The following is a 20,617-nucleotide window of genomic DNA, read 5'->3' as shown; positions in this document are numbered from 1 at the left end:
TGCTTTCACCTGTCAACATCAGTTAGAATTTCAGTTTCTGTTAGACTTCAGGATGAAAGTTCACCTTCTTACAATTGATCCCGTGCATCTGTCTGCGTCGCCAATGATATGAAACAATATGAATATCGTCCGGAAAGACACCTGAATACATTTCACTTCCTCAAACTTATTGTATACCTTAATGGAATATTTTAATCATATGTTAATAATTTTTAATCGAACAAAAATATCAAAAAAGATATTTTATGTGGAAAAGATCTGTTCAACTTTCATTGAATATTATATACATTCAGTGAACAGTGGCAGTGAATAAGTGTTCAAACTTACAGAAATGTATTGTGAGTTACCAAACTTAATTGATAATATTACAGTTTTTCGACGGTTCCTTGGGTCTGAGTTCGGTCATTAGAACAATTCTTTTATTCAAACAGATATCTAAGTTAACTTGAAAAGGTCACAACAATGTGACGATGAAAAGTTTGAAGTTTTATTACATTAACTTTTTGGCCCACCCAACATCCCTGACATCTTGGTCTATACAATGGCGGGAGTCAGCTTCATATGGAATTAGTCTGTCCCAGAAGCCTATTTAGATGCAGAAATTGTTTGCATTTCTTAAACTGGACGAAAGTTGTATCATTGTAAAATAACCTTCACTAAAACCAAGTGTTTGAAGTGGAAGCGCAACAAGAAATGTCGAACTAATCGTACTAAAATGGTAATTATTTCTATTCTACAGTGAAGAAAATCGAAGAAAATACTGATTACAATAGATTTTATAACATAAAATAAAAACACTTATGAGCTTAAAATAAATGACATACTGCTATCCTGTACTAACTAACTACATTAACATGAAGTTCTCAATAACATGAATTTATGAGGAAAATATTAAGTCTTAAAATTGTCATTTCATCCTCCTTGAATCCGCTAGGAAATGATACCGATGAAGTTCATGTCGTATAACCTTGATAAATCTCTCATGTTCCATGTATCCCCAGCCTGAAATTAAAGACAAAGGCATATAACACAAACGCTTTTGCAACTAGACGAAAACGGCAACAAATCTTTCTTGCTATAAAAGTTTTAAATGACAACAAATTATAATGGCTTCCCTTTATGTTGATGATAGCTGAGAGGATAACAACGAATGGGAAAATTACTAATTTAAAACTGGATATAATAACATACCTTTCATTTAGGCTCTGGCTAACAGAGTCTTCAAGAATCCCATGGATCGCCGTTTTCTTTTACCTGGACTTTGGGGACTATGAAGGTAGTAATACTGATCAGCTATCGCCGACGCCATCTCTGTTCGACAAGCTCCGCCTAATTGGAGGCGGCACGTACGCTTCCTGAACAATAATAATAATAATAATAATAACATCGTAATCATAAAATCGTTATCTTTATTATCATCATCAGAACAAAATTAACGAAAAAATCATAATGAAGACGATAAGTTGAATTTTAAAGAAATTTAAAATTCGGGTCTTTTCGTCTATTCTGTAAACTACACTATTATAACCACCAAAACTACCAAAATACGTTTGAACGTTGACAGTACCACTACTAACACTACTGTTGCAGGCACAATCACTAATAATACCAATACTACAACTATTACTACTGCTTTCTACTACTAGACTACTACTTTTACTGCTGCTGCCACTGATACACACACACGCATATATATATATATATATATATATATATATATATATATATATATATATATATATATATATATATATATATATATATATACTTAGCAAAATTCTTCACAATCAGTAGTTCACGAATGTAGTCCCAGTCTATTTTTAGAGCATTTTCTTTTTTCTGTCTTCTTTTGGTGGTGATAATAGAGTTAGATTTAGGCATTCTTTGTATGGATTTAAAAGGTAATTGTTTCTTCTTTAGAATATGAGCTTATGACGTGGTTTTCTCTGTGTTTCGGCGACAGTGTACAGTGATTAATAAGGTCTTGGTGATGATCCGTAAATGAAATCTGCGTTCCATTGCACGTTGTTTTGTTTACAGTCCAGCCTCTCAAACAAATGCCGGTGAACCTACGACAAGAACTTCACTGTGAGGTCATCTTTGAAGGTATTTGAGATTAACATATGAGTTGTACTAATTGTCACACAGTCGAAAATTCAGTATTGAAAATCAAACGTAGATAATATATAGTAAAATTAATTGTGTTCAGGGTTCATGTCCTCCGCTATTTCATAATGCCTACAACAGAGGTTATCGGTTTTGAAAAACACCGGAACTTCTTGAACTTATTTTTTGTTATGTGGCTACAGACATAGGGAGGGGCATGTGTTAAAGGGAAGTAACTCAATCATATTACTCCCTACTATAACATTGTATATGAAAAGTCTAGCTCCCATAGGTCAACAATTATTTTACACTTTGCAGTTCCGCTTTCATATAAATCCTGAATACATGTTTAACAGAGCATCCGTACGGCTATCTTTTATTTTAATGCTGAGATTAACTAGCTCAATCACAAAGATAATTAATAACTCTTGTTATCAAATATTAGGATTTAAATTGTCCCTTCGAAATCTTATTCCACTTTTTTGAACATGAAATTTGGATGTTCTTGACAATTAAACAGTAATTGATTAGTACACATTGTGTTGTGCTATAAACTTTGTGCCAGCCTTTTTTTAAATTTTGCTAAAGCCGTTTTTGGTCTTTAATAAAAAAAGCGTCATGGTGCTCTATTCCGTGTATCACCTGACGCTTACTGTCATACTGACGCATGATAGCATCACAGTGGTGTAGGCTACAGCAATTATGTTACTGCGGTGTGTATGCGATGGGACTCTGTCCATCGTCAATCGTTATCAGTTGGCAGGATTTTGTGATTTCTTCTCTTCCTAAACTACTTCGTGGAAAGTCAAACGACGTGGCAAATGGTTTTATTGAAGACCTCTGATGATCCAAGTCTGAATTATCTTGTTATTGCTACTCCTCCCAAACAAAACGGCTATATCTCCTTCGAATTTTGTCAAAAAGGCTTATTCTTATTGTGATACGCAAATAAAATAGTTTTCACTATGATACCTATTAAGAATTTTACTGAACTCCAAAGGTTTTAATAAAACATACAATATGGATGTTATGATGGCGGTCTTGAAATCTTGTTATCTCTATTCTTCACCAGCGAATAGTAATATCGACATTTAGTTTTCGCTAAAAGACTTTTTCAATTATGCAGATGGCCATGAGTGAAAATGATGCCGATCTGTATTGTTTGCCATATTGAAAATTTTGTTGCTACTCTTTTTTTTGGAAAAATTGTCCTATCAACTTAAAACGTTTTACCAAAAAAAGACTCGTTATGGCATGCAGATTGCATTATATGAGAATGGCGCCGATCTGACATCCAGATTTACCGTCATACCAGCTATTGTAATAAAATACTTCTTGTAATATGTAATTCGTGCTATATTAAAACGATGGACGATGATTTGACAACTAAAATGGCTGCCTTCGTGGCCATCATGAAAATCATCTTGTGACTACTTGTTCTAAATGGAATGTCATATCGATATAGGCTTTTCACTAAAACACTATTACAGTAAGTAGCAGGTCCTGAATGAAAAGCTATGTTCTGACATCCCCACCTGTTGCAATATGTAATTTGATTCTAAATGAAAATGATTTAGATCTTACCACCAACATATCCAAACTACTGTAAGAAAGTTGACCGCTCTAGTGGTCAGAGCGTCAGCTTCGGATACGGTAGGTCCCGGGTTCGAACCCCGGCTGAGTCATAACAAAGACTTATTTTAAAAAATGGTGAGAATAGTTGCCTCGCTTGGCGCTCAGCATTAAGAGGTTAGTGTTAGGACTGGTCGGCCTGGTGTCATGATAATGTGACTAGGTGGGACATAATGCTACATGTCTGCGGCATGATGCAACAATACTAAAAATCACAATAAACTGCCACACTGTAGACATCGGATTGATATGACTAAATATTTGTTTTAAAGCTACGATAAAATTTCAAATTACAGACACACACAAACACACACAATGTAAATGAGTTTGAAAACCAAACTTTACTGACCATGCGGTCAAGTTAAAAGTCGCTGCTAGCATTTTTATAATTTTTTGAGCTTATGAAAACGTGTGCATATGCAAGTGCATTTGACCAGGCTTTGCAAATAGTCTCAACCCCCAAACATTGTATAGCATGGTGACAGTTATTTCAAGGTCAAAGGTTTTGACTGAGGTTTACTTGTTTAGGGACGGGTCATATTGTTGTCAGCGATGGATTGTGATCGCCATAATAGAGATACGTATGAGTGGATTTTTGTCTTCATATCCACTGAATGCATATAACAGAAAACAATGAATCATACCAGTTAATCAACTTTGGGATTTTTTCTTCAAATAATATTTGTTATTGATAGGACCCAAGCATAGACTGGATTTATGCTTAGAGTATCGGAGACGAGTTCAGTCAGTAATCATCTATCCATGATAACAGTTCGATGTCAAAGCACAAGGGATATATTGTTGTATCTTCTAAAGGTGCGACTCAGACTTGCAGAACAGCATGCTTTTGTAGCCACCAAGACCTGTTGTAGTTTCTTATGAATATCGAAGATTATTTCAATAATCAGCAATCAAAAACGATCAAGGAATGGTAGACACTGGCTCCTCTTGAATGTTTGGTAAATTCCTTCGGGCCATTACAACGTCAGCCACTTTTAGGGGCCTTTGTTTAAAAATCTCACAGTTAATTAGCTGAAATGTAGCAGCAGAGAGGGCGAACAACTTTAATTGGTTCACCCATATTTCGTCAAATTAAGCCTTCCTACAAAAACACAAAAAATCGTTAAAAAAAGTGCGTATTCAGCGTAAAACAACCGTTATCGCCGATGGGTTTTCTTCTTTGTTGTAACTTCGAAGGAAAAACGCGCAATCGTTAGTAGTAAGGTGGGATACCCTAGCCTCAATGGAAATCAGCATTACAGGACCCCTTGGGACAATCTAGCCTCAATGGAAATTTAACATGGGAAAAAATCATGGGTCACTCTAGCCTCAAGGGGAATTTAACATGGGAAAAAGTCTTGGGACACTCTAGCCTCAATGGAAATTGAACATGGGGAAAAATCATGGGACACCCTAGCCTCAAGGGGAATTGAACATGGTGGGACTGTCTAGGGACAATGATGGTAGAGGGCCAAACACAACAGAGACAGAGACAGACATACACTAGTAAAAGCCTGAGATTTTTATATAAAGCATTACTAAGACCTGAAATTTTGCTGGGGTGTTCAAAAATTTGCATAATTGTAATGATCCTATAAATAGCTATAATCAAGGAAATGCTCAACGACAAAATGGGTGTGACCAAAAGTAACGCTAAAATGACGAAATTGTCCCAGAATTTAAAGGAAAATAAACATATCCCCGAAAATTAAGTTACAATGATTTAGACTAAAATGGATAAAATTAGTAACTACTTACAATATCAACTTGTGTGACGATCGTTGATAAACACCCATGTATCTATTTATAGCTATAATCAGCTGAAATTCATGTGAAATTCCACTATCTATTTATAGCTCCAACTTGTGGGTTATTCCTTTGGAAAATCCCACTATCTTTTTATAGCCTCAGCTTGAGTGACGTTCCTGTTTATGAACTCTAGTACATATGTATAGCTACAACCTGTGGAAAACCCCAAGTTCATATTTATAGTCTCAAAATTTCCAGCGTCAGTGACGTCACTGTACTGGAAACTAGGGGACAAATGGCAACAGTGTTGCAAGTGGCTGACCTGAATACGCGCTACTGTAGGTAGGTAGGTAGAATGTATTTGATAGGGATAAAGGGAGTTTTATAGGGACAAACAGAGACCAATACACACACACACACACACACACACACACACACACACACACCACAGTGAGAACAAGAACAAACAAACCCAAAATAAACTATTCACACAGGGAAGAGGAAAAAAACCAACAAATATACTATCCAGACGTTCTTACACTAACACACACACACACAGATCGAAGAATAAAACCAAAATTCAAATATACTATCCATACAAACGTACGCTAACGTGTACAAACCCCAAATATACTATCCACACAAACGTACGCGAACGCATACATACCCCAAATATACTATCCACACAACGTTGCTAACGCGTATAAACCCCAAATATACTATCTACACAAAGGTACGCGAACGCATACAAACCCCAAATATACTATCCACAAGGAAGGGAGGGAAAACAAACCCAAAATATACTATCCACACGGAAGGGAGGGAAAACAAACCCCAAATATACTATCCACATAAACGTACGCGAACGCATACAAACCCCAAATATACTATCCACACAACGTCCCTAACGCATACAAACCACAAATATACTATCCACACTCGGGAGGAAGAAGAAAAAAACAAAACAAATATACGATCTACACAACGTACGCGAACACACACACACACACACACACACAGAGGGAAGAAGAAAACCATTATACACTATCCACACGGAGTGAAGAAATAACCCTTTATATATACTATCAACAGAGAGTGAAGAAAATAATCCATTATATTCCATCAACAGAGAGTGAAGAAGAAAACGTTTTTTGAAAGTACCTAAGCCCTCATCTGCAATGACCAACTCTGCCAAACACCTACACCCCACACCCCACCCCCAACACTACAAAACCCATTTAACCCGTTATTTTATGGCATCAGTGTGTGATTTAGGAAACATCAAGACACAAAATGATGGATGAATAGACTGACTATTGTTTACCGACTTGCATGCCTAAAGAGCGTGCGTGAAGGTAAACATCCTTCCATTTCAATTCTAACTAAAACATGATCCAGAGGGATAGAGAGAGGTGAAAGAGCACAATTTCATAAAGTGTGAGTAAAAACAAAACACGCCATCCTTATTATACAATGTCAAGACCAAGAGACACTTACGTTTCCTTTCTGGTCTATTCTCTTTTAGAAGGTAGTATGAAATTTCACATCAAGGCCAATGCATCGGCTCACAGTGTCAATTTTTCCATTTCCATGTCTTCACTGGCACAAGTTCTTCCTCATCTTCAATTTCTTCTTCTTCTGAATCCCTCTTCTCTTTTTCGTCTTGTTTCTGTTTCTTCTCTTTTCTCTTAGGGAACTCTGATTCCCAGTGTCCTTTCTCCTGACAACGATATTAGGTATCTTGACTCTGTCTCTCTTTCTTAGACGAAGCAGGTATTCTGGAGACAAATACCCATTTACCTTTGCAGATATAGCAAACTTCATCAGCACTTACACACTTTCGTATGACTCTCATCAAATCAACGACCAAAAGAGTAAGTTTTGTTGCCACTTTCGCCTGTGAATTACGCTTTCATATGACTTTTAGCATATATTTGACCAGCAGGTCGATCTGTGCTGACTCTTCCATCTTCTTGATCGTTTGAGAGTGGAATGAATACTCTGACGCTAAGACACTCTCCCTATATACAGGGACCTGCTGCGTATGAAACCTAGTCAAATGTAATTTTGCAATAAGATGAAACGATTTCATTGAGAAAGTAAAAGGCAATGACGTGCCGTGTCGCCTCACACAAGACCTGAAGTATTAGCTCAGATCCGTGTCAGCGATTTCGAAGACGACATAACTGAACTTTAATCAATGCTCTCCATCTATGCCACAAAACCACGAGTCCTGTTTCACGCCAAAAGAAATTCCTTTCGGTCCATTAAAAATAGTATCACATCTGAGAAACGCAAAAACGATCTTCTAGAAAACTGAGAACGACGGCTTAACCTACAACGTGAAATGCACGAGTTCAAGTAGTGCGTAAAACTTAGTCAAATTAAATTTTTATAGTCAAGACGAAACGATCTCTTTTCGAAGAAGAAAGCAGACACCAAGCGACAATGGCGATCCGTGTCACACAACACTTTTCAAAATGTGTATTATTATAGGTTTGTTCTAGCGATCTGCACGGTTAAATTAAATGTTGATGTATTTTGCAATAAGACGGACACAATTTCCATGGGATCGCCCATGGTACCATTGTTCGTGCATTAGTTTAATTTTTAAAAATATTTTTTTATATAAATCGCCTATAGGATAGGCCCAGTAAAGCACGGCCATTCTCGTCACTGTGTGAATAGCTACTCAAGTCAATTCAAAGTGAACGCGGTAAGAAAATAAGTAGAGCCAATGAAATGGCTTACAACGGGTGATGCATTGTTTTGTTCTAGGACTGTGTGGCATAATAATCCCTACGCTCTTGCGTTGTTACCATTACAGTGCAGACATACTGGAATGTGAACTTACAAGCCCTCTTTGTGTATTGTACCATTTCTTCTTACCACATCAAAATACTGAGCGTCACAGTATTGGTTCGCGTTTTCAAGCTGACCATTTTTTTATATCTTACTTAAACATTTTAACATAAACACTCACACTCACATCGGTAGAGTCAGAACAGACGTATTACAGTATTGAGGGGCATGTTATCTTTTTCTTTCTTCAAACTAATAAATTTGGGGTTTGTATGAAGTAAAGAACCGAAAGTACAGTGAACCTCAAGGATGATGACCCAATCTGTCTGTCTATTGATGCGTGTATTTACTTAAGAAGAAATATGACCTCTAAAACACAAAGAGATACGGCAAGCATAATTAGAATGAACACAACGATGTTTTTCTTCACGCCCGTGTAATTTAGAGTTTCAATCCTCTTTCAAGACAAACTTGGTCTCCTTTTGTAGGGCTTGAAATAAAAAAATAAAAAACTGAAAAATCTGAGGCACTTTGCTATAGATAATTTCATCAACAGACTAAACAACATAAATACCGTTACAACACCAGAAAGCCTTAAATCTTCTATCAAAAAGAAATGCATCAAAAAATTCAAGATTAACGATAACTAACCAATGAAACCGAATTTAACAAAGGTAATGACATGTGAAGAAATGTCTCTCACTTTGGAAAGGTAGGCGAATGTAATCTGTCATGCACCATCAACTTGAAAAAATTATAAACAGAGAGAAATCTGAATTCAAAATTCATTTTTTTTAAAACAATTGTTTCGTTTCTTTTTTCTTTTTTGGAACAAATCTAAGCACTAATATAGAGTGGAAAAGGGAAAATGCACATAAAAGCTTTGATATTTCTGAAAAAATGAGGGGATATTCCTAACGTTCATAATCACCTATATATGCTTGGACTTGTCTGTGACTTATCCACAAAGCAAGATGTACATATTTCTGGTCAAGCTGCAAGTGTGTGCGTGTTTTGGAAAATGGTAAAAATTGGATATACAATTTCCTCATGACACTTATAAAGTGAAGAGTCTGTGCAAAGTGAAAAGCCAAAGTCATATAAGTTTTGTATTTTGTGCGGCTTGTAAAGATTTCCACTTTAGAAAATGTGAAGTATCACAAGTTATTATCACAAACAGAAGTGGAACATAGGGGCTTGCAAGAAAGAAAATAACCCAGACAGTTGGTGTCATCAAGAGTGCTAGAGACGGTACCCGAACTTGCTTGCTTGCTTACTTGAATTAAAGTGATTTTCGCTCCAATGGAGCATGTATCACTGGTTTAATCACGCACCGCGTGATTTTTAATTACTCCTGGGGAAGGAAAGAGAGCCTCATCCCCCATCCCCCACCCCAGGCTTTTATGTACTCACAGACTACTTTTAAATTTAGCCACTCAAGGTGTAAGACTAACTAGTCCTTAACAACCTGACGGAAAGGCTTTAAACATGAGTGGGAATAGTTTCACCACACACTCATTTTTCTTAGTTGGTTTGAAATGCCTCAGGTGTCAACCCAAGCAGTATGTAAAGCCCGCTACGATTGGTCGGTAGCGATAACGTCACATTAGGACACATGGGCGTGTGGCAGGTGGAAATCGTTCCACATTCTGCCACGTGTACGATGTCCGAGCGTGGTAAAGGAGGAAAAATGGTGCTCAGCAAGCCAGCGATGGATGTTAAGTACTCCCCAAAACGCCAGCCCGTACTTATTTCAAATCAAGTCGTGTCACTAAAAAAGAAGACGTGTACGACATTGAAGGCATTCTCGAACGCAGAACCCATAAAGTGGGCAAATGACGTGTCAAAGAAGTCAAAGTACGTTGGAAAGGATATCCCCCCAGTTTTGATTCTTGGATCGACGCTTCGCAAGTCATCGACTATAAAAAGAAGTGACCATCATGCCCTTTCACACAGATTCAGCTACTGCGATCACTCCTTCACCCAGTTCTTCTCTGCAAGATTTGCAAAAACAACCGTTGTGGGTGTAGTGTGGAGAATGTGTGCCTAAAACGCAAATCGTCTTTTTCTGCCAGATCTTCGTGGTGTATTGTGTCATCTGGGCAGCCATTGCCAATCTGAGTTTGCAACAAGGAGACAAACAATTGTGGACCATTTTATTAAGCAGCTGCATCGGTTACCTGCTTCCCAATCCCGTCCTGAAATTCTCCTCGAACGGGAAGAACGGGAATCTTGCGTCCAGTGTCAGTCACCACTCTAACAACAACAACAACAACAACCCCATTTTGGGCGGAGACACTCCTCTGACGTCTAGTAACCCTCCGACAGCACAGAACTCTGGAATTATGAACAATAACAACCAATTTTACTTAACCTTACCCAGTGACAGTTCTATGGAGGTGTTTCCCAACAACACTTTGTGCTGTTACACGGTCAAGTTACCTCAAACCATCCAATTAGATCACGAAGCCCATTGGGAAGTGGCTTTGGTGGAAATCATTCACCCAACAAAAATCAAAAACATCACCGAAAAGCAAAACACTTTCCAAGTGGAAATCCTGAATGCCCAATTGGAAGAAAAAATCAATAAAATCGGGTTTTTAGGGGACACAATACCAGCCAGCTATCCAGCCTTCATTATCTACACCTTGAAAATTCCTTCAGGTTATTATTTTAGTGGTGAACATTTGGTGGACACTATGGCGGACAGGTTCAACTTAGCCTTTGGCAAAGCACTGAACAGAGCCAAAACAAGTGTCAAGATTGAATACCATAAAGTGGCTCATCGTCTCATGATCAAATTTCAAGATACGGAAGCATTGTCCCTCAGGTTCAACGGCAGTTTGTTTGAAATTTTGGGTGGACATGCAGAAATGGTCGCAAACAATTTGAGTCCCAAGATCAACAGTAATATGGATTTTTACAGAGGTTTTGGAAACCCGGTAGAACTGAACCAATGACTGAATTTGATCTTTGTGTACTCCGATGTGTGTGGAGTATAACGTGGTGGGACACACCTCCGTGCCGTTACTGCGTGTCATTCCTTTCAAAGTGGATAGTGCCACGACCAGTGACCAGGAAGGTGGAAACACCTATCACGTACACCGCGAATTTGTACATCCTCATTATTTGCCCGTCAGTAAGTCGTATTTGGACACTGTCAACACTGCTATAAAAGGAGATCTGGGACAAAATATTCCATTCACCAAAGGGAAAGTTACAGTGAAACTCCATTTTCGAAAACGGTTCTCTAACGAATTGTAAGTCAAGACAGCTACGAGGGACATTTCCACCCTATAAAATCCGGTCAGATTCGTGTGGAAATTCAGTTTGCAGGAAATCTAAGCGCAGATAATATGGTGAACGTCATCCTGTATGCTGAATTTGACAATACGATAGAAATCAACAGTTTGAGAGAAGTCATTCTAGACTATTAGAAGTCATGGAAAACTTTTATCAATGTTAATATAGTAGATATTCTTTGCACATGGAATGTGAAGATCCTGAGGAAGGAAAACCCCAAGACAAAGACGAAGAAGTCACCATGATGAAGTCACGATGGCCAGCACAAGAAGCCCATTTAGTTTCCTGTTATGCTATAGTCTTGGCAGAAAAAAATGAAGGAATTGATCAAGAAAGATTGCTATGGATGTCATAACGATCATCCCAGTCAAATTCAATACGATAAATGCCTGATGTTGAGTCAAGAAGAAAAATTGGACGAATATCTGGACGAAGCTTGGAGTCTCACCTCGGAAGAAGACGTGTTGCAATAGTGGTATAAAGGCTTGCGTGAACATTCTTTTCCTCCATTAACAACTCACGAGATCCATTGCATCGAAGCTCTCTTGGATCAGAGTTGGGAGACGAGACGAAGAAACGGTTACTTGTCAGACATTTTCAAGCAAAAAGTCAGGATCGAATTGATCACTTATCATTACCTGTGAAGAAGAAGAAAAAACCACACAAATAAATGGATACCTGGGAGCTTTATTACCGTTTGAACCACAGCTCGTACACGGCTTCTTGGAATCCTGTCGTCTGTGCTAAAGATGAACTCCCTCATCGCAAACCTCAGGACCATCAAGCTTATGTGATCAACACGGACGACAGTCATCTCCCAGGAACCCACTGGGTAGCCGTCTACTTTCCTCGAGAAGGATGTGTGGAATATTTCGTTTCGTATGGATTGCCCCCTTTGGAAGACGATATCATTGACTTTATGAGAAGAAATGCTCAGACCACCCGATTCAATAATGTGAAATTGCAAGGCACAGATTCCTTGGTGTGTGGACAATATTGTGTGTATTTTCTGCATCATCGCAGCCTGGGCTATTCCTTAGAACATTTAGTGACTCATTTTGATCCTCGTTCTTCTTCTAGAAACGATGTGAAAGTAGATAAATGGTTTTGTGACCATTATACTGGTCTTTTGTCTCAAGCTAGGAAACGTAGTGTCCATCAATGGCCTAATGACTTCCAACAGTGGAAATCACAATTTCATTCACAACGTTGTCAGCCCTATCCAAAATAATGTGTTAGCTGAGAAAAAATGTTTGTGATTTGAAACAAAATGTTTGATGTTATATTGTTTAATTATTGTTAGTGTTAAGTGATTTTGAATAAAAAATATTGTGTTTTGAAGAAAGAAAAAATGCCTTTGTGATTTGTTTGGCTATAGGTATCCTGATTCATGCTCTTTGACTTCTTACTATCCCTCTCATGACACTCATTGAACGTTCCGACTCGAAAACCGTGTAGGGATGTTTTCCTTCGCGTCCGCGCTTTGACTATAAAAACGGGATTGTCTCCAGTCTGCCCATCCACTGTCGACTCATCTTCCTACAAAGATGTGCTTCAGACTAGCTAAGTTAAACGAAGCCTATGTGAATTTGCATAGGGTCATGACAAGTCTGATATCGCGACCTGAAGAGATAATGTGAGAATGTTGAAAGTCACTGAAGACCTGAAAGAAGAGCTCTTCAAGGAGGAAATCAAGAAAGAGAAAGAAGAATGGACGGAGCAGTACAGACTTCATAAACAGCAGAGAGAGCAGCAACAGCAGCAGCATGAACCTGACAGAGGCTTTGTTGACTGTCGTATCGATACCAAAGAGTTCTTCTTCTCTTTCCGAAGAAGCAGACCTTATCCTGTGAGAAAGCCTGTCGTCAGAGGAGGCCGCCATCTTATAATCTGAAAGATCGCCATAGCTTCAAGTTCACAAAAAAAAAAAAAAATAAATAAAAAAAAATAAAAATAAATAAAAACAAAAAAAATTTCAGGGCTACCCCATACTCTCGAAAAGAAATAACATTCCATTGCCTATGATATGTTAGTCAGTTAAAAAAAAAACAGAAGTGAGTCTATAAGCACATGATTTCTTTATCTTGGTTCGAAAGTGTGACTCTATGCCCTTCGTTTCCGTCGCCTATCAAAATGTTTAAAATAGTGATGGTCAGTAAAATGTGAGTGAGTGTTTCTTTTAGGTCTGTACGTTTTTTTTTTTTGTTTTTTTTTTTTTGTTTTTTTTTTGTTTTTGTTTTTTTTTTTGGTGATAATATGGATAATGTAAGTTGGGTACAACGAAATTAAAATAATTAGACCCAGAACTCGGTGTGGAGAGAAGAAATATACGCAACAGTAGCGGGAGCAAGAAATGCAGACCCAGCCAGTTAGCACTCCACCCACCTCGAGACCACAAATAACATCTAGTCAACAGCTGACTTTACCTAACAAACAACCCACCCCGGAAAGAGTGGTGGCAGAACAAAGGGTCAATTATGTTAGACAAACGGTATGGCAAACTCAGACTCAATTATCGGAGGCACTACGTTCTTCTCTCACTCCGATACTACAGGCAATCCCAGCTGAAATAACAACCACAACAACAATAACAGCGACAGACACCATAGCAGCGGATTTGAAACTATCTACCTCAACTAAAGAATTAGTATCAGAACCAGAAGAGGAAATAGATGCGGTTGAGGAGGAGGAGGGGGACGCTGACCCTCGTGGAAAAGAACACCGAAATGGGGCTAGATCAAGCATTGTATGACGTCAACAAAGCAAGACAGTGTATAAGAGCCATACAATACGTTGCCTACAAATCTCTAGACACCTTTAAACCATGACCTTCTCAATGGGGATTTGGGGTCAGAGTTCTCCCCCCAATTCTACAGACAAGCCTACACTGGATACCCCATCAGTCAACTTGTAGAAGCCGCTGCTTACATTGTCGCCCATCATGGCTACGCATTTCCTGATATCAAGAATCATGAGACTAGAAGTGCGGGAAAGATCGTGAGGGCAAAAGAGAGACGTGGTACCTTCTAGCAGAAAAAACAGCCCTTTCTAGGGCTCCAAAAGATTGCCTTTTATTAAATAGGTAACCATATTTGGCTTGGTATCCCTCCTTGACTAAACTATTCTCGAAACAAACTTGACCCATTGGAACACCACAACAAATTTAACTTGTTAAACCTAACAGTGACAAAACTTGTATATGTCGCTTAGACATATTAATTTAAATAAGACCAGTATGGTTATTTTTATGTATACTAAGTACTAATATTAGATAGATACGTTAGAAAGTAGGAAATTTAACAGACTCGTTAGATTTGAACTAATTGCACAGGTGGAAAACACTTTATTGGTACTTTTTATTGTCCATTAGCAAAAACGGGACTTGATTTGAAGTAAGTACGGGCTGGCGTTTTGGGGAGTACTTAACATCCATCGTTGGCTTGCTGAGCACCTTTTTCCCTCCTTTACCACGCTCGGACATCGTACACGTGGCAGAATGTGGAACGATTTCCACCTGCCACACGCCCATGTGTCCTAATGTGACGTCATCGCTACCGACCAATCGTAGCGGGCTTTACATACTGCTTGGGTTGACACCTGAGGCATTTCAAACCAACTAAGAAAAATGAGTGTGTGGTGAAACTATTCCCACTCATGTTTAAAGCCTTTCCGTCAGGTTGTTAAGGACTAGTTAGTCTTACACCTTGAGTGGCTAAATTTAAAAGTAGTCTGTGAGTACATAAAAGCCTGGGGTGGGGGATGGGGGATGAGGCTCTCTTTCCTTCCCCAGGAGTAATTAAAAATCACGCGGTGCGTGATTAAACCAGTGATACATGCTCCATTGGAGCGAAAATCACTTTAATTCAAGTAAGCAAGCAAGCAAGTTCGGGTACCGTCTCTAGCACTCTTGATGACACCAACTGTCTGGGTTATTTTCTTTCTTGCAAGCCCCTATGTTCCACTTCTGTTTGTGATAATAACTTGTGATACTTCACATTTTCTAAAGTGGAAATCTTTACAAGCTGCACAAAATACAAAACTTATATGACTTTGGCTTTTCACTTTGCACAGACTCTTCACTTTATAAGTGTCACGAGAAAATTGTATATCCAATTTTTACCATTTTCCAAAACACGCACACACTTGCAGCTTGACCAGAAATATGTACATCTTGCTTTGTGGATAAGTCACAGACAAGTCCAAGCATATATAGGTGATTATGAACGTTAGGAATATCCCCTCATTTTTTCAGAAATATCAAAGCTTTTATGTGCATTTTCCCTTTTCCACTCTATATTAGTGCTTAGATTTGTTCCAAAAAAGAAAAAAGAAACGAAACAATTGTTTTAAAAAAAATGAATTTTGAATTCAGATTTCTCTCTGTTTATAATTTTTTCAAGTTGATGGTGCATGACAGATTACATTCGCCTACCTTTCCAAAGTGAGAGACATTTCTTCACATGTCATTACCTTTGTTAAATTCGGTTTCATTGGTTAGTTATCGTTAATCTTTAATTTTTTGATGCATTTCTTTTTGATAGAAGATTTAAGGCTTTCTGGTGTTGTAACGGTATTTATGTTGTTTAGTCTGTTGATGAAATTATCTATAGCAAAGTGCCTCAGATTTTTCAGTTTTTTATTTTTTTATTTCAAGCCCTACAAAAGGAGACCAAGTTTGTCTTGAAAGAGGATTGAAACTCTAAATTACACGGGCGTGAAGAAAAACATCGTTGTGTTCATTCTAATTATGCTTGCCGTATCTCTTTGTGTTTTAGAGGTCATATTTCTTCTTAAGTAAATACACGCATCAATAGACAGACAGATTGGGTCATCATCCTTGAGGTTCACTGTACTTTCGGTTCTTTACTTCATACAAACCCCAAATTTATTAGTTTGAAGAAAGAAAAAGATAACATGCCCCTCAATACTGTAATACGTCTGTTCTGACTCTACCGATGTGAGTGTGAGTGTTTATGTTAAAATGTTTAAGTAAGATATAAAAAAATGGTCAGCTTGAAAACGCGAACCAATACTGTGACGCTCAGTATTTTGATGTGGTAAGAAGAAATGGTACAATACACAAAGAGGGCTTGTAAGTTCACATTCCAGTATGTCTGCACTGTAATGGTAACAACGCAAGAGCGTAGGGATTATTATGCCACACAGTCCTAGAACAAAACAATGCATCACCCGTTGTAAGCCATTTCATTGGCTCTACTTATTTTCTTACCGCGTTAACTTCGAATTGACTTGAGTAGCTATTCACACAGTGACGAGAATGGCCGTGCTTTACTGGGTCTATCCTATAGGCGATTTATATAAAAAAAATATTTTTAAAAATTAAACTAATGCACGAACAATGGTACCATGGGCGATCCCATGGAAATTGTGTCCGTCTTATTGCAAAATACATCAACATTTAATTCAACCGTGCAGATCGCTAGAACAAACCTATAATAATACACATTTTGAAAAGTGTTGTGTGACACGGATCGCCATTGTCGCTTGGTGTCTGCTTTCTTCTTCGAAAAGAGATCGTTTCGTCTTGACTATAAAAATTTAATTTGACTAAGTTTTACGCACTACTTGAACTCGTGCATTTCACGTTGTAGGTTAAGCCGTCGTTCTCAGTTTTCTAGAAGATCGTTTTTGCGTTTCTCAGATGTGATACTATTTTTAATGGACCGAAAGGAATTTCTTTTGGCGTGAAACAGGACTCGTGGTTTTGTGGCATAGATGGAGAGCATTGATTAAAGTTCAGTTATGTCGTCTTCGAAATCGCTGACACGGATCTGAGCTAATACTTCAGGTCTTGTGTGAGGCGACACGGCACGTCATTGCCTTTTACTTTCTCAATGAAATCGTTTCATCTTATTGCAAAATTACATTTGACTAGGTTTCATACGCAGCAGGTCCCTGTATATAGGGAGAGTGTCTTAGCGTCAGAGTATTCATTCCACTCTCAAACGATCAAGAAGATGGAAGAGTCAGCACAGATCGACCTGCTGGTCAAATATATGCTAAAAGTCATACGAAAGCATAATTCACAGGCGAAAGTGGCAACAAAACTTACTCTTTTGGTCGTTGATTTGATGAGAGTCATACGAAAGTGTGTAAGTGCTGATGAAGTTTGCTATATCTGCAAAGGTAAATGGGTATTTGTCTCCAGAATACCTGCTTCGTCTAAGAAAGAGAAACAAAAGTCAAGATACCTAATATCGTTGTCAGGAGAAAGGACACTGGGAATCAGAGTTCCCTAAGAGAAAAGAGAAGAAACAGAAACAAGACGAAAAAGAGAAGAGGGATTCAGAAGAAGAAGAAATTGAAGATGAGGAAGAACTTGTGCCAGTGAAGACATGGAAATGGAAAAATTGACAATGTGAGCCGATGCGTTGGCCTTGATGTGAAATTTCATACTACCTTCTAAAAGAGAATAGACCAGAAAGGAAACGTAAGTGTCTCTTGGTCTTGACATTGTATAATAAGGATGGCGTGTTTTGTTTTTACTCACACTTTATGAAATTGTGCTCTTTCACCTCTCTCTATCCCTCTGGATCATGTTTTAGTTAGAATTGAAATGGAAGGATGTTTACCTTCACGCACGCTCTTTAGGCATGCAAGTCGGTAAACAATAGTCAGTCTATTCATCCATCATTTTGTGTCTTGATGTTTCCTAAATCACACACTGATGCCATAAAATAACGGGTTAAATGGGTTTTGTAGTGTTGGGGGTGGGGGGTGGGGTGTAGGTGTTTGGCAGAGTTGGTCATTGCAGATGAGGGCTTAGGTACTTTCAAAAAACGTTTTCTTCTTCACTCTGTGTTGATGGAATATAATGGGTTATTTTCTTCACTCTCTGTTGATAGTATATATAAAAGGTTATTTCTTCACTCCGTGTGGATAGTGTATAATGGTTTTCTTCTTCCCTCTGTGTGGTGTGTGTGTGTGTGTGTGTGTGTGTGTGTGTGTGTGTGTGTGTGTTCGCGTACGTTGTGTAGATCGTATATTTGGTTGTTTTTTTTCTTCTTCCTCCCGAGTGTGGATAGTATATTTGTGGTTTGTATGCGTTAGGGACGTTGTGTGGATAGTATATTTGGGGTTTGTATGCGTTCGCGTACGTTTGTGTGGATAGTATATTTGGGGTTTGTACGCGTTAGCGTACGTTTGTATGGATAGTATATTTTAATTTTGGTTTTATTCTTCGATCTGTCTGTCTCTGTGTGTGTGTGTGTGTTAGTGTAAGAACGTCTGGATAGTATATTTGTTGGTTTTTTTCCTCTTCCCTGTGTGAATAGTTTATTTTGGGTTTGTTTTTTCTTCTTCTCTCTGTGGTGTGTGTGTGTGTGTATTGGTCTCTGTTTGTCCCTATAAAACTCCCTTTATCCCTATCAAATACATTCTACCTACCTACCTACAGTAGCGCGTATTCAGGTCAGCCACTTGCAACACTGTTGCCATTTGTCCCCTAGTTTCCAGTACAGTGACGTCACTGACGCTGGAAATTTTGAGACTATAAATATGAACTTGGGGTTTTCCACAGGTTGTAGCTATACATATGTACTAGAGTTCATAAACAGGAACGTCACTCAAGCTGAGGCTATAAAAATTTAGTGGGATTTTCCAAAGGAATAACCCACAAGTTGGAGTTATAAATAGATAGTGGAATTTCACATGAATTTCAGCTGATTATAGCTATAAATAGATACATGGGTGTTTATCAACGATCGTCACACAAGTTGATATTGTAAGTAGTTACTAATTTTATCCATTTTAGTCTAAAATATTGTAACTTAATTTTCGGAGATATGTTTATTTTCCTTTAAATTCTGGGACAATTTCTTCACTTTAGCGTTACTTTTAGTCACATCCATTTTGTCGTTGAGCATTTCCTTGATTATAGCTATTTATAGGATCATTACAATTATGCAAATTTTTGAACACCCCAGCAAAATTTCAGGTCTTAGCAATGCTTTACATAAAAATCTTAGGCTTTTACTAGTGTATGTCTGTCTCTGTCTCTGTTGTGTTTGGCCCTCTACCATCATTGTCCCTAGACAGTCCCACCATGTTCAATTCCCCTTGAGGCTAGGGTGTCCCATGATTTTTCCCCATGTTCAATTTCCATTGAGGCTAGAGTGTCCCAAGACTTTTTCCCATGTTATATTCCATTTGAGGCTAGATTGACCCATGATTTTTTCCCATGTTAAATTTCCATTGAGGCTAGATTGTCCCAAGGGGTCCTGTAATGCTGATTTCCATTGAGGCTAGGGTATCCCACCTTACTACTCTCGTTGGTGACAATTTGGAGGCATGCCCTCCCTCCCCCTGCTGCTATCCTCCAAAAATCGTATCTAACCCGACTCGATACCGTGTTCGACGAGCATGTAAATTTATTGTTATAAATCCGTGCGGGATTGATTGGGCATGACTAAATAAATTTCTAAAGTTATTTATATCCATATCACCACTGCACCAAGTCTGATGTATATTTCGTAACGTGTGTGTATCAACACCGTTAAACACTGCAAGAATATTACAATTATCCCTGATCACTATCGGTATCTGGGTGTATCGCTGGGTTACATAAATCACATCTGTGTTTTTGTGTCTGCCTCTGGAAAATATCCTGGCAGGATTTGATTGTTTATGCAATATCACATCATCGTACACAACTAAATTATTAATAAATCCATCGATATCTTCTATACTTGGTGCTTCATCAATGTCAGATATAAATTCATCAACATCATCACCGTTTTTATTTAATGATTTTGCACTTTCATTAAAATCTTTTAACACTTCGTAGCATCTTCCACAGATAGACAGATAGAGCTACCAAATACAACTTATCCCACTTCGTCCACTCTATTATTAAATTAGGTAACAACTGTGTCTTACCACTCCCAGATGGTCCAATTGTAATCATACGAACATAATTTGGTAGCGCTGCGTGATGCTTAACTGGTTCTCGTTTCCTTGTTGCAGAAAAGTCAGTGATTTCCATTAGAATGGTATAAATTAAATA

The 20,617-nt window shown here is 38.1% G+C and overlaps 1 protein-coding gene across 2 annotated transcripts in view; it reads right to left on the bottom strand.

Annotated features, from left to right (window-relative positions):
• Nucleotides 1-389: 389 nt before the first annotated feature.
• Nucleotides 390-20,617, bottom strand: part of LOC149785537 (uncharacterized) — a 236,648-nt gene continuing 216,420 nt past the window's right edge. For both annotated transcript variants that reach the window (XM_089931208.1, XM_089931207.1), the window contains exon 7: nucleotides 390-1,002. The gene's annotated coding sequence lies outside the window, so the exon portion shown is untranslated. The remainder of the gene's footprint in view (nucleotides 1,003-20,617) is intronic.

Source organism: Sinohyriopsis cumingii, chromosome 13 (assembly GCF_028554795.1).
Source record: "Sinohyriopsis cumingii isolate HCF-2022 chromosome 13, ASM2855479v2, whole genome shotgun sequence".
Classification (NCBI taxonomy): Eukaryota; Metazoa; Mollusca; class Bivalvia; order Unionida; family Unionidae; genus Sinohyriopsis; species Sinohyriopsis cumingii.
This window is presented reverse-complemented; position numbering and strand designations above follow the sequence as displayed.